Here is an 8,380-nt window from a genome sequence, read left to right on the forward strand (position 1 = left end):
GTGAGCTCTGTTTCTCCTTCCGCAGTTCCGCCGTCTACCGCGAACGGGAGCGTATTGCTCAGAGAGGGGAGAGATGACCGTTATATTAAGCGAAACTCACGCAAGACTTCGCCACGGGCAACGAGATAACTGAATTTCGATTATTTATTATGTAATAGTTACGATAACGCGAATACATCCATTAAATTAATTCGTTTATAATATGTATTTATGAATCTATGATACCGTAACATTACAACTAGTTATCTGCGATATCTCGCGATCGTTTCGGATTTTATTGAGCTAATTTTGAGATAACTAAGCGCGTGCAAAGCGATTAATAGGGCAATTAAAAAATACTATAATTCTTGTTATTGAAACTCTTTTCTGTTTTACATAAAGATAAAAGAAACTACATGCAAATTTATTGCGAAAAGATTACGCGTTCGGAATTCTTTATTATTGCCGACAGCGAAGAAATGACAGCTAAATTTTCTCGTGTGCAAAAATCAAGGGTAAATATCACACACCGGTTTTTATCTCCGTTTCGACCTTCCGCTCGCGCGAAGGGGGTTCTCGAACTCGATTTCTCCCCCGGTTCTTATTGCTCCGCTCCAATCCTCTACACTTTTGCGAGACAAAACATGACGTTCCACGTCGAGTTGTTAACGCGGCGGAGAAATTTTGCTCGCTCGGATTCCATAAATCGTGACCGAATACCGTTCTGGCTCGCCTTTTTCATACGGGGACGCCGCGGCGATAAATCATCACGGCTTGCCACTTTGATCGTGTCGTTTCGCGCGCCACTCCATAGAAAACGCGGGTGGCGAGAGCTCTCGATTTCTTTCTCGGTGTCCTCTTCACAGCGGGATGACGCGTCGCGACGCCACCGGGAGACCGAAGGACAAGCAACGACGAGGGTGCAACGCCTGCGCGACATCGTTGGCGTGCGTTCACGGGGGTGCCGACGATGAATGAGCTACCGGCGCTCCTCAGTGCCGCGCGAAACAGCGAAACTCATCGTCGCGACGCTATCCCGCACGCAAATAAAATATATCTACATACGTACCGTCACGTCGAGAGAATTGTGAGCCTTTCGGCAACTGCAATCCTATTCGATTCAGTCATATTGATATTTTTGGTCGATGAGCACAAAATTCGAGACTATCGTGCCGTAAAAATACCAGCTTGATGTGCGACAGGTATAAATTGCGTTCGTTAATCGTCAGTTTCTATATAGTCACAGTCCGAATTTTTATTTTACGATTTTTTATTTCACGATTTCAGCCATCATTATAATCCTCTCTGAAAGGAATATAAAAAATTTTTACGATTTAATACATCACGAAAGTGCGTTTGTCGTTTGTCACATGATCGCGCTAAATTTTGCTTTTTGACACTATTTCGTGACAAAACTGATAAAACTATACCGATTTAAAAAATACGAAAACATAAGCATTTTGTTTGAAATCTGATTTATCAATCACATAATTTTTGTTTAATATACCTATTGATTCGATATTTAATAGAAGATTCATTAACTCTCTTGAAAATGTTCTTTCATTTCCTGGCTATTTGAGATTATTGCAATCTTATATCATAATTATATTATCGCTTTCACGTAGATTAAAAAATTAATACATATATTTATACCATTTATCAATTAGATATGTATTTTATCTAATTGTGTATTGACCGATAATCGCAACACTCATCTTGTCACGTCTCTTAGCTGATACGTGAGAAATTTGATCATGCAGTCATAAATTGCAATCATAGATTCTCACATTGAAGTAATCTTTGACAAGATTGTAAAAAATCATATTTTAATTTACAACATTAACCTAATCACGTATAAATTTTTAATTGCTACATAAACGATTATTTTCCATCTTTGCTAGGAATGTAACAAAAATTACGAAATTTTTATTTTTTGTACGTAATTATTATTATTATATATCTGATATTTATTCAGACATTCATTAATTACTATTTTATGACTGCATTTTTTCTAAAACAATAAATCTTTCTACCAAAAATCTTCACCAAAAATTGACATAAAAGTCTTGAAAATTTTATATACAATAAAATTTTCTATAATTTGAGTAAATTGAAACTTTAGGCAAAAAATAAAAATAGTTTATATTAACTTAAATATTAATAAAGCGTTCGTTGATCACGTAAAAGTTCAATGTAGGAGAATGGCAAAAAGTGATAAAGATAGAATGTCTCAGCATTTTCAAGAAATTTATGTCACAAAAATGTTATATTAGGTGCTACATCATTGAATTTATAAATTACTCGCATAAATTTGATGGAGTACGTTACTTGAGATCGGTCGTTTTGAATAGTATTGTGCTACGACAAAATTATTCGCTACAAATTTGCGGTGACTGCAAGGCCAACCGCATCGGATGCAAAGTGCGCAAAAGAGATGCTTAAGGAACGCTTACGTCCAAGAAAATAATCACGTTCGAAGGACAATGTGCGGAACGTAATAATGGAGGTACGACGTAATTTTGTATTACGTCGTTAATCATTCCTGCGTGCGTTTTCTCCGACAGAAAAACTGTGTGAATTGAAACGTCTCGTGTGCGATCGTTTAAGGGAAGTAAGGAAAGAGAAGAAGAGGCTTTCAATAACCAATGAATTAATGCAGAATTTTCATCGTGATATGGTGATATATAATGACGATCAGTGCCCGATAACAAATATGATAACGACACCGCTTCACCGGCGTGATTGCGGGGAATAAATTTATACGCGGCGAACAATTAAATCCGCCGTTACCGCAGTGCGCGTTAACGCAATATGCACGAATGTTCTATATGCATTTGGCGAGTCCCGACGCGCTAATAAGACAGTTGAAGAGAAACGAGGAGATTTTAATCTTGGTGAGTGGCGTGCTCGCCTTATTTCTCTCGCCGTAATACTTGTCGGCGGAAGAAATTCATTAAGGCGACTTCGTTCATCATTATTCTACACCTCGCCGCGGCGCGCGGCGAAGTGCATCGGTGACGAATTAACGGGACGGTGGTGTAAAACGTGCAAAACGAAAGTGAGACAAGCTGTCATGTCGCGCCGCGTCTCTCGTCTGTACCCGCGATCTCGAAATTCCTCGTCATGAGCATCCTAATGTACATTGTTCAAAGTGAGTACCAGGGATCGCCGGGGGAGACCGCGAAGCAAAACGCTGTAATGGCACGTACGCAGATCGATTTTGTCGGCCAGGATGCGACGAGGTAAGCCAGATTTCTTAACTCGTAATTAACTCTTAATGTCAAATTAACGAGTGCCAAGTAAAAAGAAATTTTGAGACGCGATTAATGGTGCGTAAGTTAACGTTATATCAATCTTTAATAACTAATAGGCTACATAGGTTGTGTGCCGTTATTTACTGCCAGTACTGAAAATCTATAGTATGTATGTGACGTGAACTATAGATTTTTAGTACTGGCAGTGAATATCGCGGAACGAAGCCATAATTTTAAATCGGGCTCCATTTCGGCTCTGCTTTGAGTCATCTTCAGCGATGCGGTAACAATTAAATCAAAATCTCATGTTTTCCGGCGGGAAATAAGTGAGTAACTTCAAAATTTAGTAGTCTATGCTTATTCTCGCGTTCTCTCTGAGGTGGTGGGTAAGTGACACTTAACTTCTCTTTCTGCTCAAGTTATGACTGTCGTTTTGATTTCGATTATATAATAAACTGATCATTAGCCAAGTTTTATTTAGATTTTCTCGCAGGAAATTATGCTATTTTGAAGTTACTTTTTTGAAGTCACTATTTCTTATTTGTTTTGAACTTTCAAAGCCCCTCTTTACTCTTGTCACTTGTTAATTTTATTATCGAGAGTCTTTTGTTACTTATCCAATTATTGTCAGATTATAACTATTGACTTAATTTATTCTATGTATGTACTTATGTTTCCTATTATTGTGTTTAATCTTTTTTCTTCCTCCGGATTATATATATATAATACGGTACTCCTATATTTACATCCGTCGTAATATATTATATTTATGTCAATGTTTATTAATATTTACATTAATTGATTATAATTATATTAATTAAGCTGTAATTGTGTTAAACCGAGTTTACTTTGTATAGAAAATTAATAAAATGAGATTTTTCTCGTTCATAATCCAAAAAATATTCTCTTAGAGAGTAATATGTTATGTATTCGGCTTGTGTTATGTATTCGTATAAGAATTTGCATCACTTATTCTAATTTTTTTGATATTAAAGTCGGAAGTACAATCCCTGTTTTCTATTTCATTATGCATTATTTCTAGACAAAAGTGTGTGACATTTAACTAGTATTAAGACTCCTGTTGCCTCACTGCATATTAAATAACGACTGCAGACAAAAGAGATAATACACGTCTTAAACCAGCATTTAATATTCGCATATGTGAGAAGTTGCTTCAACTTTAGCACAAGTTTTAGTAAAGAGAATAAGTAAAAGATGATCTATACTAATATAGATAATAAAAGACATAATTTATCGACACATTATTTTACGAAGATGATTTTTTGTTCTGTCTTATTTTCGTATATTTATCTGGAAATAAAGTTATAAAAATATTATTACACATGTCCACATGTCACAAAAGCAATGTTATTTTATAGAAAACTATCGGGTTACTATCGCTTCGAGTTTATTGCGCGGCATAGTATCATAATTTTTTTTTGTTGATTTTTTTATATCGAATTTTTAGTCTGTTTTTGTTAAAATTTATAAAAGATTTCGAATATTTACATTGCAGAATTTTATATAAACTCTTTACAAGCATGTATACTTTTGTCACTGAGATTTAATGATAAAATAATAAAAAAATAAATACAAATATGAAAAATTTTGCCTTTTTTTCCCGTTGCAATTCAAAATATATCGTCTCTCAAAACAGTGATATTTATACGAAACGTACAAATATTATTAAAATGTGATAAAATAGAAATTCATTGAATCCATGTTAAGTAATAAAAGTAATGATAGTTACATACGAGATTCCTAATTACTTTATTCCATGATAAAGCTTAACATTGGATATTTTAATTAAAATCCGGTTCATAACTATTCATAGTAGCCCGGGATTTCAATTCATCAAATTGCATATCGTATCATTTACAGTAAAACTCAGAACAAGTTATAACGAACGGGAATGTTTTTACATGGAATTTATGGGACTGTAGGGATCATAATTTTCAGAATGGGGTTATTAAACGCTAAAATTTCTAATGTTATTTGCAGATTCTGAGGGAGATTAAGATACGTATTCGGAAACTAGGGTAGGCAGTGTTTAAACCCTTGTATCCACGATGCTAAAAATCGCTCTGAGATCTCACAAGGCTTTAAACACAAAGCTTAGGTTTATGCCAGTCACATATGTATATTTCAGTTTAATCTCGCAGTATCAAAATAGTTATCGGTACATTTTTTGCTATAAGAGTCATTGATTACATAGCATACCGAAGTATTACATAGCATATCATTGTCATTCGTCGCAATCACAAATAAAAATAATTTCTCGAAATAAGAAAATAAGTGTTGATTTAAAACGGGAGGGTAATACATTATGTGTATTCATTAATATGCTACATCTGGAGTATTTTCATATCTTTCATATAGTATGTGTTTCCATATAGATTCTAAAATGATCTACGAAGTTTTTGAATTTAAAGTACTTATCAAATTTATTTAATTCTGATTTTTTATTATTTAATCTTGAGTTGGATTTTTCTTAACGAAATGAACAGAAGATCAATTATTTATCACAAGTTTTTAATGTTAACTATCTATGCTTTGTATTATTTCTTTAAACAATTAAAAATATAGGAAAAATATAATATAATATATAATATAATAAATTTAAGATTTTTATATCATTTCATTAAAATTATTAACATATACATATAATACTAATAAATAGGTAAATGATAAGTTACTGGAATAATTATAAAATTATAAAACATTTATTTTTAAACATAAAAATTAAATACATTAAAATTATTATACATGTTTTATATCCTACGTTTATGCGTTATTCATTTATTCGTTATTATACCTGCGATATTATTTGAAGTTTGTATAAAATTATCCATTCATGCTAATCTAATTCAATATTGTTACATAAAAAGTCATCTACTTTTTCCGCTAGACAATCTGAATTTAATTCTAACTAACCACGAGATATGGTTCTCCAATAGTATTCCAACTTTACCTCTTCATCATTTTTTATATTGGTTTTAAAACTTTTCTACGGAATAATTTTACATACAGTTGAAATTGCTTGAGAGCAAATGCGGAGCGCCCATTTGTAAACGATGTTTTTCGAACCTTTAAAATCAGACATGAAAATATACAACATTACGGATATTTACTTACCTATTTTTATGTTAAAATTTATTCTATCTTAATATCTTAATTTTCTATATAACATCTGCTATTAATTTCTTATATCATATATCTTATTAACTGTTAAAAATTAATCATGTTAGTTGATAATTAATGATCTCAAATTTGAACTGTTTTGTGTGTAACTTTAAGTAAGACATAAATATTCTAAGCTATTATTTCTATTTTTGCTTAAAAACACAATTTTATTTGTTTTTGCGTAGGAAAAAAGGAGTTTGAAAAAAGCTAAGAGCTTGAAACACGGCTTTTGTTTTAGTTTCTTCAGATTCAATTTTACAAAAACTAAAATATAACTTTCCTTTTTAGTTTTTATTTATAGTTAAACAATGATGAATATAAAAATAAAATAATAAAAATTAATAAATTTAAATTACAATGTAATTAGTAACTTATTCATGTTACACCTACTTTGCTTTAATGTTTGAAGTTTTTCATAATTGATCTTTTTTAACCTGATACGATGAATGATTCAATTTTTTGTATCGGATTTCTCTTACTTTATTTATGTCAGAGATTATTTATGACAGAGATTAAGTAACAATACACAAGTGACACCGTCATTACCATAGCGAAGTTTATCGAGCTTGTCCTGCGTCCTGCGTAAGCTCTAGATAACTTTTGACGTTTCGAATGAACACATCCGTTAAAACGTCAAACGTGATATGACCGTTATTATTTTTTTCTACGCATGGAAATGCAGTAATTTACTTTCTGAAAAAGATACGTGTAAAACACGAGTCTTACACATTATTGAGTTATCAAAAGATGGAACTATCTAGTCAATAACCCAGTCAGGCAATAGAGCTAAATTAAGATTGATCTCGTCGTCAAACTTTCACATCGTCAATTAGTGCATTACGTGTATTATCAATAATTGCTAGTAACATAGTTATTATTATTAATTATTTGCGTTATTAAACATATATAACGAATAGATTTACACGTAACATGATTAGCGATACAGGCGATACAGTAATATTAATTCTCACTTCATAACATTAATGATGCAATGTAAAATCAAAAGTTGCAAATGGATTATAATAATGCTATTTAAGGCGCTAAATAATATTTACATTTATATGAATTTAAAAAACTATTGATTGTTATAAGATTTATTCCTTACATAAAAATATCATAGTAGTGACAACCTTCCTTAGCGGTACTCATTCTTTTACGTTTGTTTAGTAACACGCTCCAAATTACAAAATATAGTAGACAACAATATAAAATCAATAATAATCTTACATAGTATGCGCGTGAGGTATCTCGTGAAAATGAATCTCACTATAACAGGATTCTACTCTTAGCGAAATTTAGGATTGAGTTATCCACGATGAAAGTTTTATCTCAGAAAAAGGTTCAGAGTCTAAATATTCAAGTATCCAAAAATTTAGGTATTCCCCATTGCCCGAGAATGTATATATGTAAGAAGTAAATATTCAAGAGTTTTTAAAAACTGATGCCAGAGATAAAATGAATTCGTGAAATCTAAAAGACCTAAGCACCCAGTTGTCAGAAAAATTAAACGTTATTTATAAAGATAAGAAGTATCTTAGCTGTGAAGAAGTATTGTGTTAAAACTAAAATACAAATTATATATTTCAGTAACAAAGAGAAACCGAATAAAAGAAAGATAAACATTATTCACAGTTAAATAACATAAATTTATTTTAAAAAATCGGATCCAACCGTTCTACATGAAAGTTATTAAATAGAACACGCTGCAAAGTACATTCCTTTTATGGGTTTTACACGACACACTTCGTTTTTTGGCTTCGACCGCGGTAAATGTGTCCTTTGTCAAATCACTCACTTGAGTTTAGAATTAATTACTAATATGCTTCTACGACTAATATGCTTCTTCAGCGTCAGCTCTCGCTTCGCTTTCCCGACTTCCCTTACACCGGTTTTCCGCCAGATGAATTTAATTACTACATTTTGATGGAACAATTAGATTTCAAAGAGCACGGCGCCTACACTGA

This window comes from Temnothorax longispinosus, chromosome 7, assembly GCF_030848805.1.
Source record: "Temnothorax longispinosus isolate EJ_2023e chromosome 7, Tlon_JGU_v1, whole genome shotgun sequence".
Classification (NCBI taxonomy): Eukaryota; Metazoa; Arthropoda; class Insecta; order Hymenoptera; family Formicidae; genus Temnothorax; species Temnothorax longispinosus.